The 27,971-nt window shown below is 39.2% G+C and overlaps 1 pseudogene; it reads right to left on the bottom strand.

Moving 5' to 3' along the window:
* Positions 1-21,636: 21,636 nt before the first annotated feature.
* LOC118844380 lies at positions 21,637-22,232 on the bottom strand (annotated as a pseudogene).
* Between the last annotated feature and the right edge of the window lie 5,739 nt (positions 22,233-27,971).

The raw sequence follows: 27,971 nt of genomic DNA, 5'->3' as shown, positions 1-27,971 counted from the left end.
ATGAATATACTTATATTTATATATGTATGTGTATGTGTGTGTGAAGTGGTGGCCAGAATAATACTAGAATGTAACATACTCCCCTCAAGGAGCTTACATTCTAATAAGGAAAGACAACATATATAGGAAAGTAGTGGTCAGGGAGGAGTATTTTGGAGAGGTAAGTCACAGGGATCATAATGGTAGTCATGAGGCAAATGAGTTACACTTTCTTTCCAGGAACCATGGGGTAGGAAAGAAGGGTACATGTACAGTAGTATGGCATAAAGATAGCCAGTAAATGGTGTGGTGGTTCTAGATGAATGTTAACCAGTCAGAAGCCCCATTTGTGGGAGCCTGAATTCCAGGTCAGAGGTGAAGGCAGGAATGCAAAAGAATGGTAGCTTGAAGATAATCAGAAGCATATCTTCCTCTATCTGTTCATGTTGACTCCACCTGCTAGATGATGAGATTCCTGAAGGCGAGAGAGTGATTCATTTCTGTCTTTGTATTCTCAATTTCTAGCACTGCGTCCGGCACATTTTAGTCACTTAATAAATGATCACTGGTTGATTGACCTGAATCGTCATTCCATTTCAACCACTTTTATAGATGATCACATTTTAAATCTTATCATAGATAAGAATCACTCATAATTCTCTCTCTGATAAGTTTGCTACATTTCCATCTCTCTCACTACCACCCAAGTTCTAAATTTCATGCTTACCTTGACCTCTAGTTCTTGTTCCCCTTCCTATTCTCTGAATCTAGCACCCTTGCTAGATCTCATTTTCTTCCCTTCACAAGCTTAATTCTGTGGATGCCAAATTTAACTGTACACTATTTTCTACACTCATATCCTTTGGCTTTTTGTCTGCTGCTTATACTTTGCTAAACCTGAACTCTGAGTTACCCACACAGTTCTCCCTTTCTGTCTCTATTTCATGCTGTTGAATACTACTAGAGAAGTTATATGATTGTGTTGACTAGGTATATTACAAATTTATGATATATAATCACAACTGGGCCCTCACTGCTGAATGGCAATCCTTTTATTTTTCCTTGATTGATGATCTGTCACATTCCATGCAGCAGCTATTCCAAACTTTATCTCCTTTCTTCAAATCTACTACATCATTCTCTCTCCCCTTTTCAGCAGAACACCTCACCTCCTAATTTACTGAAAAAAAGAGACCACCTGCCATCAGCTTCTTCTCCCCTACTTCATACTTCAAAGCCCTTTATGCATTGTTTCTAAGTCTCTTTTGTTTCAGTTTTTGAGGAAGAGGTAGGTGTTGTCTTTGCCAAGATCAACTTCTCGATTTGTGACCTTGATCTCATCTCTTCCTGTCATTTTTAGGACATTTCCTCTCCTCTTGCTGTTGTTGTTTTTTAAATTAATTTTTCAATAAATAAAAATTTGTCTTTATTTCTTCCTAGCCTCCACTCCAATTGAGAAAGGAAGAGAAACATAACCCTTGTTACACACACATATAGTCAAGCAAACCAAATTCCCACATTGACCTTGTCCAGGAAATATATCTTGATCTGCATTTTGAGTCCATTACTTCTCTATCTGGAGGTATATTTTTCATTATGAGTCCTCTGGAATTGTGTCTAGCTAATACATATATGGTCATTGTGTTGATCTGAGTTCCTAAGTTTTTCCAATTTGTTTGTCTTTACAGTATTGTTATATAAATTATTCTCCTAGTTCTTCCTCTGAATCAGTTCATATTCATCTTTCCAGGTTTTTCTGAAACCATCAGAAACCTTCATTTCTTTTTTCCCCCCCAGAGTTAATGTTTTTACTGAATTATTAAATGATCCAGAACCCTGGTAGGTAAAACAGAGGAGAGTCCCTGCTCTTAAAGCATTTACAATTTTACTTTCGGCTTTTGCTATAATGAACTCAATTCTCTCCAGGTACCCTCTCCATATTTGTTCCCTAACACAGACCTTAAATATGAGAAAATGTCTAGTGCCTCATCTACCAAAGAGGTGGTAATGTGTCTACAATAACTAGCATTCATAGCACTTTAAGGTTTGCAAAGTGCTGAACATGTTACCTCATTTGATCCTCACAATAACCCTGTGAAGTAGGTGCTATTTATTTTTCTCATGTTATAGATGAGGAAACTGAGGCACAGAGAAGTTAAATGACTAGTCCAAGTTTCTGAGGCAGAATTAGAACTCCAAATATAGCATTGTCTGTCTGCACTGCACTGTCTAGCAGCTGTTTCATGCCAGGGTTCTCAGGCAAAGGTGGGAAGGGGAACTGTAAGGATATGAAGAGCACATGTATATATGTATGAATGTGAATAAAAGCACATATATGTATGTATGTATATATGTATGAAGTACCTTTATTTTACTTTCATCATCCCTAGGACTGGTGCTGTGGATTTGGAGAAAGTGGCCAGTATGATTGTGGCCCAAATTGCTGAAAGACTGTATCTTCAGCAAGGAAACTGGACTTATATGTTATACCACCATTCAAGCCTTAGGGTGTGGGAGGGGACCTGGGACAGTTTGTACTAAGGAAATACCCCTCAAAGGCTGTCAGAAACAGGCAGATGCTTCTAGTCTAGCTAAGGGAGGACAGGAAAGAAACTTCAAAAGACCCCTTAGGGAAACCTTCTTGCCCTGAAACCATGCGGCTTCCAGCCCAACTGTCAGGGTAGGGGCAGGTGGATCTTCCTAACAGCAGAGGAGGGAACAGAGAAGGTAGGATTTCACCTGTAGAAATCATAGAAGAAGCCCCCATGTCCATCGACCCCTGTGCTTACCTCATCTTCTCTGAATCACAGACAGAGTGCAAACAAGCCAGCCACAGCATCATTCCTCAGGGTCTCCTTGATCAGCTACAGCAGGAGTACCAGGCCTGGGAGCACCTCTGAGCCAGATCACTGCAGGGCTTAGTCTATTATGTCACCTTCATCTGCAACATTTTTGGCTACTGAGAGTGAGGCCAGTGAGAACCACCTACTTCCTCTGACTCTGTTGTTCCCTTCATTTCTTACAGCATGATAGCATTCCAGCACAGTTAAGTATCATAAGTTGTTCAGCTATTCCCTGAAAGACGGCTACTCCTCTTTGCTTCAAGAAAAAGAGCTACATACTTGTTTTGCTTAGGACTATTCTCTCCTTCCCTATTAATCTCCTCTCTCCTCCCTCCCCCCCTTTTCAATTCTGTGTATGTATTTTCTTTGCTCCTTTGACCAGTTCGGATGGAAATGAGGGTTAAGCATTACCTGATCCTTTTTATTTCAGACTTGAGGAAGGCTCTTTTTTCCATTCCCTCCTTGTTTGTATAAACATCTACTTGTATACCCCAATTGTGTGAGAGAAATTTCTCCATTCTTCCTCTCTCCCCATTGTATTTTTCTTTTCCTCCCTTTTCATTCTTTTATGGTCATCAATATATAACAGAACCACCCCCTGGCCCTCTATTAGATTCCCTCTATGACCCCTGATGGTAAGGTTTTGAGGGAAAACTCATCTGCCAACATTAGAAAGTAAATACTTTCTCCTTGTTTACTCCCTTATGATTGTTTACATTTTTTAATGTTTCTCTTGACTCTTGTGTTTGCACTTTGGGGTCTCTACACAGCTCTGTTTTTTTTCCATCAGGAATGCTTAGAAGTTCTTATTTTATTAAAGCTCCATTTCCTCTCCTATTGAATCATTGTTAGTTTTGCTGGCTAAATTAATTTTGGTTGAAAGTCTATAACCTTTGCTTTTTGGAATACAATATTCCAAGTTTTCTATTTTATTGTGGTGGCTGAGTCTCATGTGATCCTGATTATAGTTCCTTAGTATTTGAATTCCTTTTGGCTGCTTGCGGTATTTTACCATTGACTGGAAACCCTGGATTTTGGCTATAATGTTCCTGGGGGTTTTTATTTTGAGGTTTCTTTCAGGAGGTGACTGGTGAATTCTTTCTATTTCTACCTTGCCCTATGATTCTAAGAGATCTGAGCAGTTTTCTTTTATGCATTCTTGAAATATGAAGTCTATGCTCTTTTTTTGGTCATATGGATTTTAGGTAATCCAAAGATTCTTAAATTATCTCCCCTTAATGTATTGTCCAGGTCAGTTCTATAAGATACCTCACATTTTTTCAGTCTTTTGACTTTGATTTAATATTTCCTGTTGTCTCATGGAATCATTGGCGTCTATTTGGCTTTCTAATTCTAATTTTTAGGGAATTTGTTGTTTGGACAAGTTTTGTACCGTTTATGGTAAGCTGCTAATTCCCGTTCCAGCTCTTTCTTCCATAGCTCTCATTTTTTGCCTAATTTTTCTTTTGGAGCTCTCATTTCATTTATAGAAATATTTTAAACTTAAAAAACCCCTCTAGTTTCTTCTCTTCTAAAAACTCTAATTGAATCTAGTCCCTAAGCTATGTTTTTCTTTGAGGCTTTACTTATAGATGTTGTAGAATTATTCCCTTCTGGGTTTTTGTCCTGAGTGTCCCCATAACTATAAAAACTTTTTATGGTGGGATTCTTTTTTTTTCTCTCTCATTATTCCAGTCTATTTCCTGACTTCCAACTTGAGGGTGGGGCCAAGCTTTGTGAATTTCTTGAAGGGATGTCTCATCTTGTGATCTCTAGGTTCCTGCTACTGCTTTCTTGGGGTTATCAAGGATTAAGTCACTGCCCGCCCCTCCCCCAGCCCACAGCTAGAATGCTCCATGTGTCTCTACTGCCTGTTGACCTCTCTCTTTGTCTGAAAAACTGTGTGTTTTTACTTGGTTATATCCTCATCAATACTCAGTTTGGTGCATTTTCTACATCTGTTTAGAGGTGTTGTTGTGACTTAGAGCCTGGCTGCATGTACTTCTTGTTACTTCACTGTCTTGGCTCAATCTTCTGTGCTCTCTCCTCTCTTCTCCATCTCTCCTTTGTCTTTCTTCTCCCCTTCCTCTCCTCTTTCCTTATCTCTTCCCCTTGTAGAATCCCCTAGTTTCTAGCTCTCACACTAGGCCTTTCCTGATCTCTTCCTCTTGAAATTACTTGGTAGATATTTTTTATTTACTTATGTAGTTTCCCAGGGGCATCTCCCCAACATGAATTCACAGACAAGGGTCTCCGGAGGAGGCTTCTCCAGGTTTCCGGTCCTCTGTGGTTCTGCAATTCCTCAAACTATGTATTTACTTTTTAATAGTCAGCCAAGGGACACACTCATTTCAACACAAAAGCACTTACCTAGAATAGTAAGATAAGAAGAAGGTTTACAATAGAACACCCCTCCCATAATCTTAGGGTACATTCTCCTGAAAACTCGCATGCTATCAGCACGTACAGTGAACAAGTACAGAGATCCTGCAGGAGAGGTCCACATATAGGGAATGTATGTGGATAAGTAACTCATACCTTCAATGCTACCAGGTCCCTGGTACCCTCTCCTGATGCCCCGCCTCTTGCCTTGCTTCTCACCGGGGGAGAGTCTTCACTAGGCTGGTTACTCTGTGGAATTTGTTTGGACTGCTCTACTAGGCTCTGCTGACACCATCTTCTGGCTAAGCTGGAATCCTTGGCAAGGGTGCTGCCAAGCTCTTCCAGAAAATAAAAACAGAACCTTTGCCCTACGACAACTGGAAAGTGTCCCTAGTTCTGTTCCTTTTAAGTCCTAGCTCTGGGGCCTGCTGTCTTTTAAGTGGCAGGAAGCCAAGTCTAAGAACTAAGCTATCTCACTTTCGGCCTCTCTGCCAGGATCAATTGCCTGATTTTTATTTAAGTTCTCTGTCTCTTGACATAAATGAATGGTTGGAAAAAATGCACTGGAGCATCCATGATCAAGAAAGATCAAGTTCATTGTCTTTGCCAACCTCATCCAAGTTTTCTGACCTTTTCATTTGTGAGTTTGACCACTAAAAGGCTAAAAACCCAAACTGAAAAAGGTCCACTCAGGGTCTGAAAAGTACTTTGCCCTACAACCTTACGCTTATATACCTGTCATATCTCTTTAGTTGACTATAACCTCCTGGAGAACAGGATCCTTTTTGTTTTCATTTGCCTTATACCTGGCATAGAACCTTGCACATAAATAATGAATTTATTTATAAACATTTATTTTAGCAACTTATTCAGACTCTGCATCCAATGCCTTCTTCTTCTTTCCCACCTCCCCTTGCCCCTACCCCAGCAGAGGTACCTTTGGACTTAGTATTGTGCCAATTTACACCAGCTAAGTTTTCTTCATTGTAGTCCCTAGGATGCTGATGTTGCCCTTTGGGCATGGTATTGGCAAGGACCTAGGGACTGCAAACTTTGTGATCAGAAACACAGGCAAAGGTCACTTGATCTTGCATGAATCTGGATCTCATTCTTAATTCACCCAAAATGAAATCAGCTCTAAGAACCATACTCATATGCTATTTCTCTCAACCTGGAATGGACTCCAAGGATCCACACTCAGACATTCTTCTTTTCCCCCTGCTCTTGTTTCTTTTCCCTCTCTTAGTCTATTCTACTTCATTTGCTTGATAACTTCTCCATACATCACAAACTCATCAAGGGGTTAGATCACCCTCTCATGCCAAACCACCCAGTTTCTATTTAAATTTCTAGGAGGCAGGGGGAATGTGGATAGCTGTTTGCCTTTCTTTTGTATAGTAGTTCAGAGGACCCAGCCAGCTTGACTGCTGGAGGACAGAGTGATCTATTTATTACAGTGATGTTTTACAATCTTTAAATTATGTGCCCTATAAAACTACATCTTGCCTTTATTGGTTGTAGACTATTCTAGTAACTGTTATGTCCTTATGAATTCCGGAGTCCAGAGATTCTGAAGCCTGGGAGTGACTTTAGGGTAAGAGTAGCATATGTTCTTGTGTTTATATTTTTGCCCAAGAAACAGCCAATTTGATCTGTTTTTAAGTAAATGTGGCAGCATAGTTATTGGTTCAATTCAGATATCTAAGCTACAGAGATACTTCGGATTCTTAACCTAAATGATAGGCCTCTGTTTGATCCTGAATCAGGTTAAAAAGTACAAAGATAAATAAAGTAGGGTTCTTGTTATGAAGGACCTTGATATCCAGTAGGGAAAAAGATAAGTTCTCAAATAACTACAACGTGGTTCAAGAAAGTTTATAAGAAATATTAGAGAGAGCTTCCTTATCTTGAGTTCCCTATACCAATGAAAATATAGACCCAGATTGCTCCTCCTTTCCTATTCTGACTCCTTCCCTGCCTCTCAAGAAACATTAAATGTTAGAATTTCCAGGACTGTCAGATGAGTTAGGCACCTCAGGAGGAACCTTACAATAAATTAGGTAGTGGTAATGAGAGTGGAAAGTGTTACTGATCCACAAGGAAGGATCAAATGTGAAACATGTTATTAAAAAGGGAATAAACAAGGTTTGACTGAAAAGGATCAGGAGGAGTCAAAGATCACATGATTTGGGAGGCCATTAATTTTCCTGAAGAGTGCCGAATTTGGAGTGAGAGAATCTGAGTTTAAATACTGGCCCTGCCATAATATTACCTATGTGACCTTGGACAAATCACTTCACAGCTCCAGGCCACAGTTTCTTGGACTGTTAAAAATAGGGGTTGCACTAGATAATTACTAATAGCCCTTTTGGCTCTAAAACTATGGTACTCAGGTTATCAAAAAATGTAAAGTACTGATGGGGTGGTGGTTTCTGGGAACAGAAGATAACTGGCTATAGATAGATTGAGCTTGAAATAAAAACAAGCGAAGATATTGAGAAGGCGATGGTATGGAGCCGAAGCCTGGAATACAGATCAAAGCTGAAGAAGTTATATTGATGCCATGAGTGTGAATATTTTAGAAGGTCAGACTTTAGGGTATTCTTGCGTGTATGAATAACCATTAAGGAAGAGAGAAAGACAGTTGTTAGGGAAATAGGAGAACTACCAGGATAATAGTGTCACAAAAGCCGCGGAAATAATTTCAAGTAGAAAGGCATAATCAAGAGTGCATATTGCTACAAAAAGTTTAAGGGAAAGAAATATGAAAAAAAGTGTTGGGAAGTTGTCTCCTTTTGCAAGTTTACTTTTTGAACCACTAGGTGGCAGTCTACTACCATGAACATAGAGTTCCAGTTCCATACTGAGTCCAAAACCTGAAACCATTTTCAAGGCTGGGAAAAATCAAATTCACATTTTTTTTTGAGGTGCAAATCTCACATGCAGTCATTAATTTGTACATATAATACTAGTAATTCAATGGACATTTTTCTGAGTTTTAAGTCCTTTTGAAATATCATTTGAAGAACCCATCATTGAACTCGGTTCTTGGGAAAATGATAATTTTTAAAATGCTCAGATGGTGCTAACATACTAAGCAATTTTTAAAAATAACATGGAATGTTAATGTAATAAATGAAACATTGCTATCCTCTGCTGCTTTCTCCATGAATTTGTTCAAAGGAAATCTCTGTTGTTTCTTCCGGGTCTTCTTTCTACTGGATGTCTTTCCTTCAGATTCCAGCTAAAATCTGACCCTCTATAGAAGCACCTCCTAATCCCCCTGAATGTTAGTTGTTTAGCAACTTCCTTTGCTCTGTTGATTATTTTCAATTTATCCTGTATATATGTTGCTTGTGCATAGTTGTTTACACCTTACTTCCCCATTAGACTGGGAGCTCTTTTAGAGTAGAGACTTTTTTTTTGTCTTTGTATACCCAAAGCTTAGCAGTGCCTGGCACACAGTAGGGACTTAATATACTCTTGTTGAGTGGGAAATGTTGAAATACCATGTTTCTTTTTAAAACATTAAAAATACATTTTAATGATATCTTTTGTTTTTAATTCACCTACATTTCTCACTGTATTCCTCTGTGTTCAGAGAGCAATCCCTTGTAAAAAAGAATTAAAAAGAGGAAACAAGTTCAGCAAAACTAACCAACATACTGAAAAATGTCAATGTTTTATGTAGTGCTGCCCACTCAAGGTCCCCCATCTTTGTAAAGAATCATGGACTGACAGCTGCTTATCAGGTATTTCTTTAATGTATCACAGGTCCACAGAAATTTAGACTGGAAGGGACTTCACTGAGTCCAGTCCATACCTGAAAAGGAATACCCACTATGTATATACGCCATAATTGGTCATCCAGCTTCTGCATGAAGACCTCTCATTAGGAGAACACTCTGCTACCGGAGACAGCCTATTACACTTTTGGAATAGGCTGGATAACTCTAATTATTAGGAAGTTTTTCTTGATTTCAAACCCCAGGGTGTGTCTCTCTGGGACTTCTACTCACTACTTGTGAGTACTACTTGTCTCCTCGGCCAAACAGAAGAAGCCTGTTCTCTATTCCACATGATAGCTAATAATAACATTGGCTAACGTTTTTGTAGTACCTATGATGTGCCAGGCATTGAGCTAAACATTTTACAAATATTATTTTATTTGATTCCTACAATAACCTTGTGAAGTACATTCCATTATCCCCATTTTATAGGAAACTGGGGCAAACAGAGGTTCACTGACTTTCCCAGGGTCACACACCTAGTATTTGAGACTGGATTTGAATTCAGGTTTTCCTAACCCCAGGTCCAGCACTCTATCCAATGTACTACCTAGCTGCTCAAATATTAGCCCTTCAAATACTTTAAGGTGGCTATTACATTTTTTTCTAAATTTTCTCTTTTCTAGGCTAAACATTTCTATTAACTGATCTTCATATGGCATGGATATAAGGCCCTTCACCATACCTGGTTGTCCTCTGAACTGTTTTGTCTTTTCTAAAGTTTTGTCTTTTCTAAAGTATGGCACCCAAAATTGAAGACAATACTCAGGATGTGGTCTGACCGAGACAGAATACAGCAGACCTATTGCTTCCTTATTCCTAGAAGCTATGCCTCTTTTAGTTTAGCCTGAGGTGGCATTAGCTTTTTTTTAATGGCTGCTATATCATATTGCTAACATATTGAGCTTGTACTCTATTCAATTCCCCAGATCTTTTTTATACAAACTACTAATCATTCCTCTCCCATCCTGTATGTGTGAAGGTGATTTTGTGAAACCAAGTATAAGATGTTGAATTCATCCTTATTGAACATCATTAAAATTTAAAAAATTCTGACCTTAACAAATATAAATTAAAATTTTCATCTACAAAGTAGTATAGATTATGATGATATCCTTAATGTGTATATAGATAACACTTGTAAAGATTTTGTAGAGATGGAAAACTAGGCATATAGATGAGTATTTATATCTTAAAATTTTTTTTTCGCTAACATTTTTCCTGGGAGCCCACTCTCCTAATTGGTAATTGGCTCTCCAAGATGATTATTTTAGGAAAAGCCCAAGTCTTGCTTCATTTCATTCCTGTTTCTCTGTCCATCTCCTCCATATTGTCATTAACCTCCTTAAGTTCCACCCTGTACCTTTTCTTACTCTACTAATTTGTAGTTTATTACTGTCTCTTCCTCCCTCCAGTTCGGGAACCATGAACTATGATCAAACTCATGACATTGTTCATGGATAGGGTCTGTTAATCTACTTTTCCATGGCCTTACTAATCATCCCTATATCTTTCCAAACCAAAGTGCTTTTCCTTAGCCATTACTTCTGTTTGTGTGTTGTCTCTTTCATTAGAGGGCAGGGGCTATCTTTGAGATTTATATTTGTGTCTCCAGCACACATAGTAAGCACTTAATAAATTTTTTCGTTCATTCATTCATTTGTAACAGACAAGGTTTTTCAAACATTTATTATCCTTCCTCCTTTCGCATATCTTGAGAATTTAAATCTCAAGACCCTCAGAATTGTGTTGTCTCCAATATAGATTTCTTCCATGTATACTTAGTTTAGCCCAACTGTCAATTATCCAATCTTTGTTTTCTTTAGTGCCATTTATATACTTTTTTTTGCAGCACATTGGTGACTGTGACATTGGAATTCAAATTTGGTGATTCCACTGTTACTAATTGAGCAAAAAGTTTATTATAGAAATGCAGCTCTTTCCCATTTTTCATCTGTTTGTTATTCTCCTTATAGCTTCATTCTTATAAATGTCCTCCAGATGTTTTGCAATAATTTGGTCTCTTACCAAGTTTCTATAAATCTTTTTTTTTGTCTTTGCTCCTCTTTGTATAAAGTAACTCTGCTCTTAATCTTACAACATCCTTCTCTATAAGATTTTACAAGTAGGTTTGTATTAGGAAAGTGGGAAAGGGCAATGGAGAGAAGGCTGTCCTCCCTCTGTCTCATGAGCTGAAGAGGTTTTCAAAAGCCACAAATTCTTGGTACTCTGGAATTCAACACTGCTCTAAGATCTACCTTACTATATTAATGTTGATTCTAACTGTCCTAGTCAACAGCTTTCATCTTTGCTTTTGGTCTGGCTATCAGCTCTCTCAAGCACTGCTTCCAGTCCCTCTTAGGTAAGATATGGGCAGGCAGCAGCATTGCCCACAACGTCAGCCTGAATACCATGACCACCCAATCCATGAGACCAGCATGGTGAACAAAGGTCACTGGGTTATACTAGTTCAAATTCTGATACACAAAGGAAGGACCCAAAATGGGTTTTGTGAACATTAGTATAGACTTTGAGAGTGGGATAGTGACCAGATTAAGAAAGGGTCCTAGTCATTCGCAAATTTAATATCCTAATGTAGAATTTTGGATTTAATAATATCAAATTTATTAGTAAATGATATTAAGCTGACCATGAAACTCTAATACTACAATAAGGTAATACCTAATGATGACTAGCCCCATCATTTTAAGGAAGGGAAAGTGCATACACCCTTCTGTTTGAGAGGGAGATTGAAGATTTGTGCTAGTTTTCAGAGTATAAAAGTGAAAATCATGATTGAGAGCAAGAGGATGCCAAATTTGTGCAACAAATTCTTTAAGGGAATGGTATCACTGCTTCAAGAGAATAGTATCTCTGAGATTTTACACTAAGACCTGGGCTATGATGAAGAGGGAGGCAAAATCAATGATCCAGTGATACTGGCCTTCTAGCTATTCATTGCTGGACACTCTTCAACTCCTGACTCCATGTCTGGCTGATCCCCATGCCTGTAATGCTGTTCTTCTGCATCTCTGCTTCCTAAATTTTCCAGCTTCCTTCTATACTCAGCTCCAACTCCGTCTTCTACAGGAAGGCCTTCCCACTCCTATCCACTCCCTACTGCTTCAGACTTTCCTCTGAAATTGCTTCCAATTTACCCTGTACATATATACATATTTGTTTGCATGTTGACTCCTCAACTTGAATGTGAACTCTCTGAAATTAGGTATTCAGCTACCTTTTCCCTTTGACCTCTGACCCCCTTCTCCCACAGGTGAGTTTCTCTTGAATCTACATTTTAATGAAGCTCCTAGTCAACACCATGCTCCACACTATCTTTTCAACTCCTTTTTATTTATTGTTCCTCACATAAAACACTCCTTGGGACCCCTAAAATTTTCATTAGCGAAGTCTGGAAAGGTAGGAAGGGGCCAGGTTGTGAAGGGCTTTGAAAGCCAAAAAGAAGATTTTATATTTGGTCCTGGAGGTAGTAGGGAGTCGTCGGAGTTTGTTCAATGTATGTGCTCTCTCTCATCTTTAGCCTTTGGCTTTCTTCATACCCCAGCTAAAATCTCACCTTCTACAGGAAGTCATGTCCAACTCTTCATCATCCCATGGACTTTTTTGCCCATGATTTTTTTTTTTGGCAAAGATACTAGAGTGGTTTGGCATTTCTTTCTCTAGTGTGTTCCCTTTTTACACATTTGGAACTGAGGCAACTAGGGGTTAAATGACTTGGCTAGCGTACACAGGTAGGAAGTGTCCGAGACTAGACTTTGAACTCAAATCTTCCTGATTCCACACCCAGTGCTCTAACCATAGTGCCACCTAGTTGTCCCTTTCCCTCTGTTATTATTTCAAATTTATTCTGTATATATCTTGTTTGTACATAACTATTTGCGTGTTTTGAGCTTCTCAAATGCAAGGATTATCTTTTACCTTTCCTTGTATCCCCAGTGCTCAGCACAGTAGCTAGCACCCAGCAGGTGTTTACTAAATGTTTATTGACTGACTGCTATTGTTCTCTCATTACAATGCAAGTGCCTTGATGCTAGGGACTGTTTTTTTTATTTGTATCCATAGCACTTAGCACAGTGCCTGGCATGTAGCAAGTCCTTAATTGATACTTCTTGTTGACTTTACTGGCTATTTTCTGACCATAACACTCACTGATTTTCTAAGCACAGCACTCGATGACATTTTTTTCTCTTGATGCTCTCTTTAATTGAAACCTTACGCTGGCCGTATTTGTCATAAGGAATTTAGTAAGGAGTAAAAGGTCTAGCATTTAAGAATGCTTTCTTTTCCTGGCTAGTTTGAACAAAGCGGATATAAAATGATCTATGAGCTTTGGGGACAAAGTAAAATGTGGTTATTTGTCTGGTTGAATTGATGCCTTCGATGCCAAATATCCTTGCCACAAATCTGTCATGACCTACATACTTGACCTATATTGTATGTGTTTGATAAATAAAGTTGTGCTAATTAGAAACATGAACAAGAACAGTTTATCTATATTTAAGTGAGGGTATCTCTGGCTACAATTTTGCTTTTACAATAAATTTCTATTTATTCTTAGATGAGTGAGAATCCAAATATGTTGAGGGATCAACTAATTTTTTATTTTGAGAATTTCTGCACATTTCATTGATGAGAGCAAAACGCAGACAAGAACACTGCACTGTCTCTTCTAATGGAGAGTCTATTTTATGTGGACTGGGGATGGACTCTCTGGGAAGGAGAGCTGTACCTTCTCCCAGTATGGCTCTACCTGGCTGGATTGTATGTCCTCTGCATATTTCAACACTCCCCTCCCCTGCAAATGAATTTACCCCAGTATCTAGAATTCCTAATTGTTTCTCTGGCTTTCATGTAAATAAGTCATCTTGGATCTATTTGAAAACTTTTGAATTCATATTTAATGAAGTTGGTAAAAGCCTTTTTCAAAGAGTACAAGTAATAGTCCTGTTTTTAACTCCTGCATCTGCTTTGTTCCATTATTGTAAATTATACTTTTTAGAACATGATATTTAGAAGTTAGTAAATTACTAACTAACTTGCCTCATCTATGAAATAATAGTAGAAGACATCAACATGTAAAGATGGAGGCTCAGGATGAGAATAAGTGGGACTATTCTTTCAGTGAAATACAAGTTGCATTAAATATTGATTCCTTTTATTAGGTGGTGATTAAGTGATGGGGCAGTCAGTCAATAAGCATTTATTAAGCACCTAGTATGTGGGAGGCACTGTGCTAAAAAAAAAACCAGTTCCTGCCCTCAAGGAGCTCACAGTCTAATAGAGGAGACAGCATGCAAACAACTATGTACGACGAGCTATATAAAAGATAAATAACAAATGATCTACAGAGGGAGGGAACTAGAAATAAGAGGTGTAAAGGCTTACTGTAGAGGTGGGACATAAGGAAGCCAGGGGAGACAGGAGGCAGAATTGAGGAGGGAGAGAATTCCAGGTATGGGGAATAGCCAATGAAAATACCCAGAGTATCTTATTCAAGGAACAGCAAAGAGGCCAGTGTCAATGGATAAAAGAGTATGGAGGGTGGGGTAGGGTATTGTAAAGTATAAAAAATCTAGAAAGGTAGGAAGGGGCCAGGTTGTGCAGGGCTTTAAAAAGCCAAAAAGAAGATTTTATATTTGGTCCTGGAGGTAATAGGGAGTCATTGGAATTTGTTGAATATATGTGTGTGTGGGGGGGTTTGATATGGTCAGACAAGTTTTAGCAAGATCAATTTGACAAGTGAGTGGAAGATGGACTGGGTGGGAAGAGACCTGAGGTAGGCAGACTCACCAGCAAGCTATTCAATAGTCTAGGCCTGAGGTGATGAGGGCTCGGACCAGAGTGGGGGCAAAGTAAGAAGAGAAAAAGGGGCAAGTGTGGTCAAGAGATGTTATAAAGATAGAAATAACAGGGCTTGACAGCTGATTGGATATGGGAAGTGAAAGGGAGTGAAGAAATGATGAGGACACCTACATTGTGTGACTGGGAAGATATTGATGCCCTTGAAAGTAATAGAGAAGAAGTTAAGAAGAACGGAGAGTTTGGATTATTATTATTGGATTATTAGATAATAAGTTCATTATTAAACATGCTGAATTTAAATGAGATATAGAATAGGCAGTTGGAGATGTGATGCTTGAGGTCAGCAGAGAGGTTAGGGCTGGGCAAGTAGACTTGAAAATCATATGCATAGAGACGATACTTGGGGAGCTGATGAGATCTTCAAGTGAAATTGTGTAGAGGGAGAAGAGAAAAAGGGCCAGGATGGAGCCTCGAGGGATCCCCCTTGTTACTAGGAATGACCTGGATGAAGATACAGCAAAAGGGACTGAGAAGGATGTTCAGACAAGTAGGAGCAGAACCAGGAGAGAGTAGTGACAGACACCTAGAGGAAAGAGATTGTCAAGGAGAAAAGGGTGATTGAAAGTGTCAAAGGCTGTAGAGATGTCAAGAAGAATGATTGAGAAAGGGCCATTAGATCTGGCAATTAAGACATCATTAGAAACCTTAGAGAGAGAGCTATTTCAGTTGAATGATGAGGTTAGAAGACAGACTGTAAAGGGTTAAGAAGAAAGAGAGGAAAAGAGTGGAGACAGCTATTATAGATGACCTTCTTTAGGAGTTTAGTCACAAAAGGGAGGAGAGATGATAGAAGGGATGGATGGATCAAGTGAAGATTTTTTGAGGATGGTGGAAACATGGGCATATTTGTAAGCAGTAGGTAAGCAGTCAATAAACAGGGCGTAATTAAAAATATGTGAGAGGATAGGAATAAGAGAGGTTGTAATGGGATAATTTTTGCTTGTAGAGGGGCTTGCTTTGGCAAGGAAAAGGGCCACCTCTTCATATGAAACAGGATTGAAGGAGGAGATGGTGGCAGAAGTCATCTGAGTGATGTGAGATGAGGAGGAGGGAAGAAGAGGAATATCTCAGTTAATGGCCTTAATATTTTTGGTAAAATATGAAGCAAGGTGGGGTAGCTAGGTGGTGCAGTGGATAGAGTTCCAGGCCTGGAATGAAGAAGACTCATCTTCCTGAGTTCAAATCTGGTCTCAGACACTTACCAGCTGTGTGACTCTGGGCAAGTCACTTAACCCTGTTTGCCTCAGTTTCCTCATCTATCAAATGAGTTGGAGAAGAAAATGGTAAACCACTCCAGTATCTCTGCCAAGAAAACCCTAAATGGGGTCATGAAGAGTTGGATGCAACTGAAAAGTGACTGAATGCATGAGTGAAGCAAAATTCTCAACTGAGAGGGTAGGACTAAGGGGAGGCATGGGAGGCGTGAGGAGGGTGGAAAAAGATTGAGAAAGCTGCTTTCATCAGTAGGATAGTAAGTTGATTAAGGAGGTACAAATGGATTGCTCCACTGCATCGAGGGCCCAGTTAAGATTATGTAGCATAAACTTGTAGTGGACCTTGTTTATGCAGTTTTGTTCTGCAGCTTTGTTCAGCAGCATGTAAATAGGAAAGAAGGCAGTGAGTGGTTGGTGGAGGAATCCAAGGCTGCGGTTTTGAAGGGCAAGACCTTTGTTACGATAGAGAGGTAAGGGACTGGAGAAAAGAAGACATTGTACAACTGAACCAGTTGACCAAGGGGCAGAAAAGAGAAGAGGGTGTAGCCAGTGCAGGGTTGATGATCATGGCGAGGTTGAAAAACAGGGTTTGGAGTTGTAAGCAGAGGTGGGAATGACAATAGATTATGATCAGATAAAGGAATTTCAGAGTTCATGAACGTGGATGTGCCATACTTGTGGTATGTGGTAAAATCAAGAATATGGTCATCTCTGTGTCTAGTGTGGTGGAGTAGAGAATAGGTAATTGGAAATGAGTAAGTCAAGGAATTGGGAGGTTATGGTATTAGAGGGAGTATTGACATGTTCATTGAAGTCCCCTAGTATGACAGGAGGTGTTGGAGAGGGGTGAATGATGATGAACCAAATACTGAATTTATTGAGGAAGGAAGGAGAGTGTCCTGGTGCTCAGTAGACAATAGCTACCAGAATCTTGTTTGGTTGATAAATAGGGATTGAATGAACCAAAAATAGGAAAGATTACTGAATGGTGGTGATAGAACCAGGAAATGACATTGGGGAACAAAAGAGTAATCCAACTCTCCCACCATGACCAGTGAAAGTATACCCAGTATTGGAAAGGGTAACCAGGCAAACTGTGTCATCAGGAAGGAGTCAGGTCTCAAAAGTGAGTACAATGAGTTGGAGAGAATGAATAAGAAGGTTTAAGATGAAATCTAGTTTGTTATTTATGAAGCAGGAATTCTAGAGAGCACAGTGGAAGGGTTGGGTAGCTTTAATTTGGAAGGTTGAGGAGGTGAGGTTGAATTGAGGGGGATGTGAATAAGGGAAGAGAAACAGCTTGAACAATGGCACAGACTGGAATTATTGGGATGGTATGGGTATGACAAAGTAGAAGTACATTCATCATTGAGGGATAAGTTCAGGGAGGTTATCATTGTCCACTTATTTGTCCTCTGGTGGAGTTGTCCCAGTGCATTAGGTAGGCATTAGTGTGTGCCTGGAAAAGGGTTGTGGAGGGACAGCTAGGTGGCACAGTGGATACAGCACAGGTCCTGGAGTCAGGAGGACCTGAGTTCAAATGCAGCCTCAGATACTTACTAGCTATGTGACCCCCAGCGAGTCAACTAACTCTGCCTCTGAAAGAAAGGGGGGTGGTGATGTGGAGGGTGTTCAGAAAGGGGCAAAGCAAGCCTTGTGGGGCAGTACACGGCTGGACAGGGTGCCTGGGGTGTGAGTAAATATTTAATAACCGATTCTCAAAAAAAAAAAAGGCATGCACCACATATTTTTCAGTTTAATCTTTATTATTAACATTTTCTCCTTTACTTCCTTGTCTAAACACAAAATAGAATAATAAACCAAGTCCTGATCTGGAGCATTTGCCAATTTCTGAGGTGTGAATGCTCACACTAAAAATTTAAATTTAACATTTGGCTCATAAGACCCAGTTCAAGCTGGCTCTAGTATACCCCTGCAGGAATTTGATAGAATCTTGAAGTCAAGGAAGACCCTGTAAGTGGCTGGAGAGAGGCCTGCCTGGAGGTGTAATGGAGGTTTGCAGGCAAGATAGGCCCTCTGGGACTGCAGGTGGCAGGAGATGATCTTGGTAATCATGAGCCACACAGCTTCTCTAACTGGATTTTGCCTTGTCCCACAAACCTGCCTTGCACTATTTAACCCAGGGGTGGGGAACCTGTGGCCTCGAGGCCACATGTGGTCTTCTAGATCCTTAAGTGGCCTTTTGACTGAATCCAGATTTTACAGAACAAGTTCTGCTTTAATCCCTGATTTAACCATTTAATTAAGACCGGCTAGCAGAAGTTTCACAGAGCAAATGATGACAGGCTTGTTGTGTTGGGTAAGAAAGAAGAGCAGCTTGGCTGGGGGATTGCTTTCCTTACAAGAACAGCCTATATAGCTCTTAAAGCTGACTAGGAGTCAGTGCATGATATTCAACTTCCTCTTGTTTCCCTATCTCACACAGTGGGAATGCTGCTAGATTACCTAATGCTATGGGGGTCACTTTAAATGGACAAACTCTCTTACATCAACTCATAGTCTTACTGGTTAAAAGGACCCCTGTTCTTGAGTCTCAGGTCCTCTGTATTGTGTAATAAAGAGTGCAGTCAAGCACTGTTGTTATTGAAATGCCTTGTGCTGATAGATGAAAGAAAAACAAATCTGTGTAGACATCAACTGAGGTACAGCTTCAGGCCCGAAAGGCAGATACTACTTGGGCAAAAGGGTTTGAAAACCTCCCCAATGAGGCCCTAAATCCCATTTGACCTGCAAACAACTTGATGTGGATAACCCTTTTTTTTCTCCTTAACTAATAGTCCTGGCATCTCTTACTGATGTGAACCTAAGCATGCTAGAGGACTCAGGAAACCCCATGTTTAACAAGAGAAATAGAGATCACAATCTCTCTTAAATCCCTGGATGGAATGTCTCTGGCTTACTTATGGAGAAAAAGTCATTTGCTCTTTTTTTTTCTTGTCTGTTCACTTTTAATTTGCTTTTCCAATTAAACTCTGCTTTTCCACTAAATTTAAAGGCATCAGACTTTACTAAGTAGGTTGCAGTTGCTGCACAATGATTTATCTTTGATGCCAAGCAGTGGTTATTGACCCACGCGTACTAGCCCCCAAGTAGGATGTTCCATTCTCATTATAGGGGAGATGGAATTAGGGCCCTGAAACATATGCACATGCTTGCAAACACCCAGAATCAGAAGTGTTAAGCACAAAGCTACAGAAGAAAAGAAAGTGACCTTAAGATTTCCTCCCCTATTCCCGGAAAAAAGCAAACACACTTTTGCTCATCAGACTTCAAATCCAAGCTTTAGTTTTTAAGCATACTATTCTTTTGGCCTGTTGAACACATCACTTTATCTAATGGTATGAGGTTTTGGGAAATCATGTGGTCTTTCATTATCTTGGCAGAGAAAAGAGAGAGCAAGACTGCTGCAAATCATTATAAAGGGACTCAAAAATGTTTTAAAAGAAAAAAAGAAAAATGCAGTTTGTTTTGACATTGGTCCTGTCTGGTTTGTCCCTTTGCTTTCCTGTCTGGCAAAAGACGCTTCACCTCTCCATTGTGTTTGTGAATAGCGGGGGTTTAAAATTTACCAAGCAGGGGTACGCAGGCCTTCCAATCCTTTTCTATTCATTACTTCAATTAATAATTAGTCCCCTGAAAAAAAAAGAGCCAATCTGTTTCAGTGAGGGGGAGTTCCATTAAGAGAATCATGAGCCAAGCCAATTAGCATCTTGGTTCTGGCTGCCTTGGGAATTTAATTTAGTTACTCGGCTGATTTAAGATATCCAAATATTGTTGTCTTGTGAAGGGGAAAGTAATGTTTGTTAAATGAGAGAAGTCCCTCAGGACCCATATGCTGTTGATATTTCTGCGTTGTTCTGGGCTGGAATGGGTAATAGGGCCAGGCTGCTTTTGTTTCACCCACATGTCTTCTGTATTCTCATGACAGGACCTAGCAGCTGGCCTCAGGCTGCCCAAACCTTTGCCACCCGTGGTGGGCGTAACTGCTTCCCCTTAAATAGTCGCACACTTGAACAAGTCCATTGTTTGCCCAGAAAGCATTTCAACTGCCCATTACCAGTCATCCTTAGCACAAAAAGATATGGGATCACTGTGTGGACAACCTGTCTGTACAGCATATTGTTTGGGGGCAATTAATCTGCAAATTGGCAGTTTGCAAATTGTCCCATGCATGAATTAGCTACATTGCTCTGAAAGGACTGTGGGACCCGGGGAGATGGGGCCAGAGAAGATCAGAGAAGGAAGTCACATGAATAAATAGGGCAATTGAATTTGTAAATTTTGAAGAAATCATAAGATCACAATTTTAGGTCAAGAGGTAGAGCTTGAGAAGTCATTCTGTCTGTTCTCTCCACCTTCAGTCAGTTTCATTTAAATCATCTGAGCTTGATGAGGTTTTATCCTCTTTCTGAAGGAAATTCCATAGTCTTTCTTAGTCATTCATTCCATGTTTAACAACTGTTGCTTAGGACATTCTCACTTAAATCTAATGAAAGCCTCTCATGTAGTTAAAACCTGCTTCCTCTGATTTGTTCCCCAGAGGTGATTAAGAACAGCTGATGAATCATTCTGTTCCAGTCCTCTTTAATTTGAAGACACTGATTAAATCAGGCTATAGCCTTCTCTTCTCCAGGGCAAATAGTCCATAATCTTTTTGGTTCTAGATGGGTTGAGCAACTCAGTTTTGATGCACTCATAGCTTGCTTTCAGTGCTGTCTGGTTGGATACAGGTCAAGTTGAGTTGTGTTTGAATATCTCTCTGATGATGGAGTGCCAGGTCAGAGGAATACAGTTATTACCTCTGCAGTTGGAACATTATGAAAATCAATAGTAATCATGTCCCTGAAGAAATGAGAAATCCAGTGGGTGATATTGTCTTTATTTGATTAGTTAATAACTTCTAGCAATCGGTAGAATTACTTTATGGTAAGAAAAAAAACTAAACAAAGAACAAAATCCCAGTTGCCAAGAACTCACTGTAAAACATTTGGGAAAAATTTGCCTGGTATAATCCATCATTGAACAGATTTTGCATGAATTGTAACTACTTCTGTCTTTCAGGGCAGAGTACATATGTTTCTGGTTATATTAAATAAAAAAGGTTGCCAATCCCCTGTTTCCTCAACCTTAAGTAACAGTGACAGTAGGTCAGAGAGTTATCAGATTCTATTCTTGGCTAGACATGTAGCCTGCACTATAGCATTATTGAAGTCTCCTAGAGACACTGTTAGGACAAACTTTCACTGAGATTGAAACATAATCCTATGGAAAAAGTAATGGATTTATATCCAAAGAATCGGTATGTGAAATACTAGCCCTGCTGCTCACTAGCTGTGTAAATTATTTCACTTCTCTGTGGCCACAGTTTTCCTCAACTATAAATTAGGAGGTTGAAATAAGTGATTTCTAAGGTCTTTTCAACTTCTAAATTTATGATCCTAATGAAATAAAATAAAGTCAATAGACCAAGCATTTTTTTTTAATGATCTGGGGATTTATTCCATTAGAGAATGTCCAGGTTAGGGTTTATTTGCCCTTTCGGACTTTGATTTTTCTCAGGTAGAACTCAAGTTCTTTGCCTTCGAGCACGTAGCTGTCTGCCCCGCCACACAGCCTGGCCTGGACTGCATGCGATGCAGGCAAGGAGCTTGTCCTGCTGGAACTGTCCCTCCAGAAGTGAGCTGATCTTGGCATTCTTCTTCCGCTCCTTGTGCTTATTATGGATCTTCTTCTATCGCTTTTTATTTAAAATTTCTTCCTCCTTAGGAGTCAGTTTCGCTCCCTTCTTCTGACCCAACGGCAGCGCATAGTGGGACTCATACCACTGGCGGTATGGGGTACTATCGATGAGCACGATGCAATTCTTCAACAGCGTCTTGGTCCTGACCATTGTTGGATGTGTTGTAGACCACATCAATGATCCTTGTTTTTCGGGTACAGCACTCGGAGCCCCAGGAGAAGTTGCCCACGTCCAGCCTCAGCGCCGGTACTTTTTGTTGCCTCCTCGGACTCTCACAGTGTGGATGAGGCCGTCCCAGCTCATACTTGCGCTTCTTGTGGTACGGTTTGCGCTTGCCCCGGGTCTTGCGGCGCTTGTGCCAGTTGTCACGGGAGATTCCCATGGTCGGCGCGAGCTGCAAAGAGCAGACCAAGCATTTATTAAGCACCTACTGTATGTCAAATGCTGTGCTAAGCTCTGGGAATATAAAGAATGGCAAAAAAAGCCCCAAAAAACCAGTTCCTATCCTCAAGGAGCTTATAATCTATTGGATAAAGTAGAGAGGTGAGTAAATTTGTTAGTTTTCCTGTGACCTTTTTTGTCATCTGCCCAGAATTGAACTCTTGACCCTAGTTATTGACTTCTCTGCACTCCTATAATCGTATCAAAACTATCATTGCTTCTGGAATTTTGTTGTTCAATTGTGTCCTACTCTTTGTGACCCTATTTGGGGTTTTCTTGGCAAAGATACTGGAGTGGTTTCCATTTCCCTCTCTAGCTCATTTTACAGATGAAGAAATGGAGGCAAACAGGGTTAGGTGACTTGCCCAGCCTACTAAGTGTCTGATGCCAGATTTGAACTCATGAAAACTCTTCCTGATTTTAGGCCTGGTATTCTATCTGTTGCACCACCTAGCTAACCTAGGTGCTTCTGGAAAGAGCATGCCAGTTGACTGTTTTATTGCACGATTCACCATCTCTGTGACTTCCCAGACTATAACTTCCTTCTTTGGTCGCTACTCCTCTTAATGTGTTATTGCTGCATTAGAATATAAGCTCCATGAGGACAACGGTTATTTTACTCACAAATTCATATTCCCAATGTGGCACAGTATTTGGCACAAAGTAAACACTTAATAAATGCATTTTGTCTGTTCATTCATTTTGCTGGTAATAAGAATGAAAGGGGTGAGGAAATGTGACTGGCTCACTGAACCCATTCCTACTCTTTGCAAGAACAATGAAAACGCTTATGGCATCATAATGTGAGTTGGTTAGAACATATGCAGATATTTCCTGCCTGTTTTTTGCTGGCTAATTGAGTAACTCAGCACTTAGACCCCTTGGAGATGACAATTCCCTTGATGCTTCTAGTCATGTGGTAGCTCTGCACTGAAAGGACTTGTTTCGGTATGAAGTAGAAGACCTTGAACGGTCTCCTTATTCTCTCCTGCCTCCCATAAGTGACAGTAGGATAAGGGTGCAATCTTGGTTAGAAGGAGAGATATCCTCTCTTCCTTCAAATCTCCACTGTGCAGAGGATTGTTCTCTGTCTTTAGGTGGCCTATGAGATGGTGAGCGGATGGGTGATATTCTTTCACCCTTACCCAAGGCTGCTTCTACATGAAGTGTGGACTGTACTAGGTAAGGTTGTTCCTGGACTTCTGCTGCCTTTTCCATTTTTTAAAAAAATAATTTATTTATTTATTTTTAGTTTACCACACACGGTTCTACATAGTTTTGAGTTCCAGATTTTCTCCCCTCCCTCCCCCCTCCCTCCCCAAGATGGCCTGGAATCTCATATAGCTACTATGTATAACTTCGCATTGAATTAATTTATACACTAGTCAAGTTGTGGAGAAGAATTATGACCAATGGAATGACTCATGAGAAAGAAGAAACAGAACCAAAAAAAAAAAAGAAAAAAACAAAAAAACCCCCCAAAACAAAAGAGAAGCAAAAAAAAAAAGCGAGCATGTAGTGCACCTCAATCTGTATTCAAACTTCATAGTTCTTTCTCTGGATGAAGATAGCATTCTCCATTGTGAGTCCCCTGGAGTTGTCCTTGCACCTTAGGTTGCTGCGAAGAGCGAAGTATGTCAGGGTTGGTCCTCACGGAATCCATATATCTGTGGTTGTGTACAAGATTCTCCTGGCTCTGCTCCGCTCACTCAGCATTATGTCGTGTAGGTTTTTCCAGGTTGTTACGAAGTCTGCATCATCCCCATTTCTTATGGTACAATAGTATTCCATCACCTTCATATACCACAGCTTGTTCAACCATTCCCCAATTGATGGGCATCCCTTTGATTTCCAATTCTTGGCTACCACAAAGAGAGCCACTATAAATATTTTTGTACATATGGGTCCCTTTCCCTCTTGTGTGATTTGTTTGGGATACAACCCTAGAAGTGGTATTGCTGAGTCAAAGGGTATGAACATTTCTATAGCCCTTCGGGCATAGTTCCACACTGCCCTCCAAAATGGCTGGATCAGCTCACAACTCCACCAGCAATGCAACAATGTTCCAATTTCCCCACATCCTTTCCAGCATTTATCATTTTCTTGTTTTGTTATTTTAGCCAATCTGACAGGAGAGATGTGGTATCTAAGAGTTGTTTTGATTTGCATTTCTCTAATCAGTAGTGATCCAGAACATTTTTTCATATGCCTATAGATAGCTTTAATTTCTTCCTCTGAAAACTGCCTGTTCATATCCTTTGACCATTTCTCAACTGGGGAATGGCTTGTATTCCTATATATTTGGCTCAGTTCCCTGTATATTTTAGATATGAGGCCTTTATCAGAGATACTAGTTGCAAAGATTTTCTCCCAGTTTTCTGCTTCCCTCCTAATCTTTGTTGTATTGGCTTTTTTGTACAAAAACATTTCAATTTGACATAATCAAAATTATCCATTTTGCATTTTGTAATGCTCTCTATCTCTTGTTGGGTCATGAATTCTTTACTTTTCCACAAATCTGATAAGTAAACTATTCCTTGCTTTCCCAAATTACTTATAGTATCAGCTTTTACTCCTAAATCATGAACCCATTTTGACTTTATTTTGGTATATGGTGTAAGATATTGGTCTATGCCCAGTTTTTTCCCTACCATTTTCCAATTTTCCCAACAGTTTTTGTGAAATAGTGAATTATTAGCCCAGAAGCTGGCCTCTTTGGGTTTATCAAAGAGTAGATTGCTAAACTCGTTGATTTCTCCTTCTTGTGTAGCTATCCTATTCCACTGATCCACACCCCTGTTTCTTAACCAGTACCAGGCAGTTTTGATGACTGCTGCTCTGTAGTACAGTTTAATATCTGGTATGGCTAAGCCACCTTCTCTAGTATGTCTTTTCATTAATACCCTAGATATTCTAGACCTCTTGCTTTTCCAGATGAATTTTGTTATTATTTTGTCCAGCTCAGTAAAATAATTTTTTGGTAGTTTGATTGGTATGGCACTGAATAGATAGATTAATTTAGGTAAAATGTCATTTTTATTATATTAGCTCGGCCTACCCATGAGCAACTGATATTTTTCCATTTATTTAGATCTGATTTTATTCGCGTGAAAAGTGTGTCATAGTTATGTTCATATAGGCCCTGGGTTTGTCTTGGCAAATAGACTCCCAAATATTTTATAGTGCCTACAGTAACTCTGAATGGAATTTCTCTTTCTATCTCTTGCTGTTGGGCTTTGTCAGTAATGTGTAGGAATGCTGAGGATTTATGTGGATTTATTTTATGTCCTGCAACTTTGCTAAAGTTGTTTATTATTTCAAGTAGTTTTTTACTTGATTCTCTAGGATTCTCTAAATAAATCATCATATCATCTGCAAAAAGTGATAATTTAGTTTCTTCTTTTCCTATTCTAATTCCTTCAATTTCTTTTTCCTCTCTTATTGCTACAGCTAATGTTTCTAGAACCAAATTGAATAATAGGGGCGACAATGGACACCCTTGTTTCACCCCTGATCTTATTGGGAATGCATCTAGTTTATCCCCATTACAAATAATGCTTGTCGATGGTTTTAGGTAGATGCTATTTATAATTTTAAGGAAGGTTCCACTTATTCCTATGCTTTCTAGTGTTTTTAATAGGAATGGGTGTTGTACTTTGTCAAAGGCTTTTTCTGCATCTATTGAGATGATCATATGGTTTCTGCTAGTTTTTTTGTTGATATGGTCAATTATGCTAATAGTTTTCCTAATATTGAACCAGCTTTGCATTCCTGGAATAAATCCTACCTGGTCTTGTGTATTATTCTCGTGATGAGTTGCTGCAATCTTTTTGCTAATATTTTATTTAAAATTTTTGCATCAATATTCATTAGAGAAATTGGTGTATAATTTTCTTTCTCTGTTTTGACTCTACCTGGTTTGGGTATTAGTACCATATTTGTGTCATAAAAAGAATTTGGTAGGACTCCTTCTTCACCTATTTTCCCAAATAGTCTACAAAGTATTGGAATTAGTTGTTCTTTAAATGTTTGATAGAATTCACATGTAAAACCATCTGGCCCTGGAGATTTTTTCCTAGGGAGTTCATTGATGGCATGCTCAATTTCTTTTTCTGATATGGGGTTATTAAGAAATTTCACTTCCTTTTCTTTTAGCCTGGGCAGTTTATGTTTTTGTAGATATTCATCCATATCTCTAAGGTTATCAAATTTATGGGCATACAATTGGGCAAAATAATTCCTAATTATTGTTTTGATTTCCTCTTCATTAGAGGTGACCTCACCCTTTTCATTTTTGATATTGGCAATTTGATTTTCTTCTTTCTTTTTTTTTAATCAAATTGGCCAAAGGTTTATCAATTTTATTGGTTTTTTTCATAAAACCAGCTCTTTGTTTTATTTATTAATTCAATAGTTTTCTTGGTTTGAATTTTATTAATCTCTCCTTTGATTTTCAGTATTTCTAATTTGGTATTTAATTGGGGGTTTTCAATTTGCTCTTTTTCTTGCTTTTTCAGCTGTATGCCCAGATCATTGATCTCATTTTTCCCTATTTTATTCATGTAGGCATTTAGGGATATAAGACTTCCCCTAAGAACTGCTTTAGCTGCATCCCATAAGTTTTAGTATGTTGTTTCATTATTGTCATTCTCTTGAATGAAGTTATTAATTGTTTCTCTGATTTGTTCTTTGGCCCACTCATTCTTTAGAATTAAATTATTTAGTTTCCAATTAGTTTTTAGATTATTTTTCCATGGCTCTTTATTAAAAATGATTCTTATTGCATCATGATCTGAAAAGGATGCTTCGACTACTTCTGCTTTTCTGCACTGGATTGTGAGGTTTTTATGCCCTAGTACATGGTCAACTTTTGAGTATGTGCCATGTACTTTTGAGAAGAAAGTATATTCCTTTTTATCCCCATTCAGTTTTCTCCAGAGGTCTATCATATGTGCCTTTTCTAAAATTCTGTTTACCTCCTTAACTTTTTTCTTATTTATTTTGAGGTTAGATTTGTCAAGTTCAGAAAGGGGGAGGTTGAGGTCTCCCAATATTATAGTTTTGCTGTCTATTTCTTCCTGTAACTCCCTTAACCTCTCCTCTAAGAATTTGTATGCCTTACCACTTGGTGCATATATGTTAAACAATGATATTTCTTCATTGTTTAAGGTGCCTTTTAGCAGGATATAATGTCCTTCCTTATCTCTTTTAATTAAATCTATCTTTACTTTTGCTTTGTCTGAGATTAGGATTGCTACACCTGCTTTTTTTACTTTAGCTGAGGCACAATATATTTTACTCCAGCCTTTTACCTTTACCCTATGTGTATCCCCCTGTTTCAAATGCGTTTCTTGTAAACAGCATATTGTAGGATTATGGTTTTTAATCCATTCTGCTATCTGCTTCTGTTTTGTGAGAATGTTCATCCCCTGCACATTCAGGGTTATGATTTCTATCTGTGTCTTTTTCTCCATCCTAATTCTCCCTGTTTATGCTTTTATTTCTCCCTTTCCCCTTCTCCTCTTCAACAAAGTTTTGCTTTTGACCGCTGCTTTCCTCAGTTAACCCTCCCTCTTTATTCCCCTCCCTTATCTTACCGTTTCCCACTTGCTACTTCTCCTCACCCTTCTGACCACCCCCTCCCTTTTCCCCCCCTTCCCCTCCTACTTCCCGTAGGACA

Source organism: Trichosurus vulpecula, chromosome 3, assembly GCF_011100635.1.
Source record: "Trichosurus vulpecula isolate mTriVul1 chromosome 3, mTriVul1.pri, whole genome shotgun sequence".
Taxonomy (NCBI): Eukaryota; Metazoa; Chordata; class Mammalia; order Diprotodontia; family Phalangeridae; genus Trichosurus; species Trichosurus vulpecula.
The sequence above is the reverse complement of the archived record's forward strand: the minus strand, read 5'-3'. Positions and strand labels throughout refer to the sequence as shown.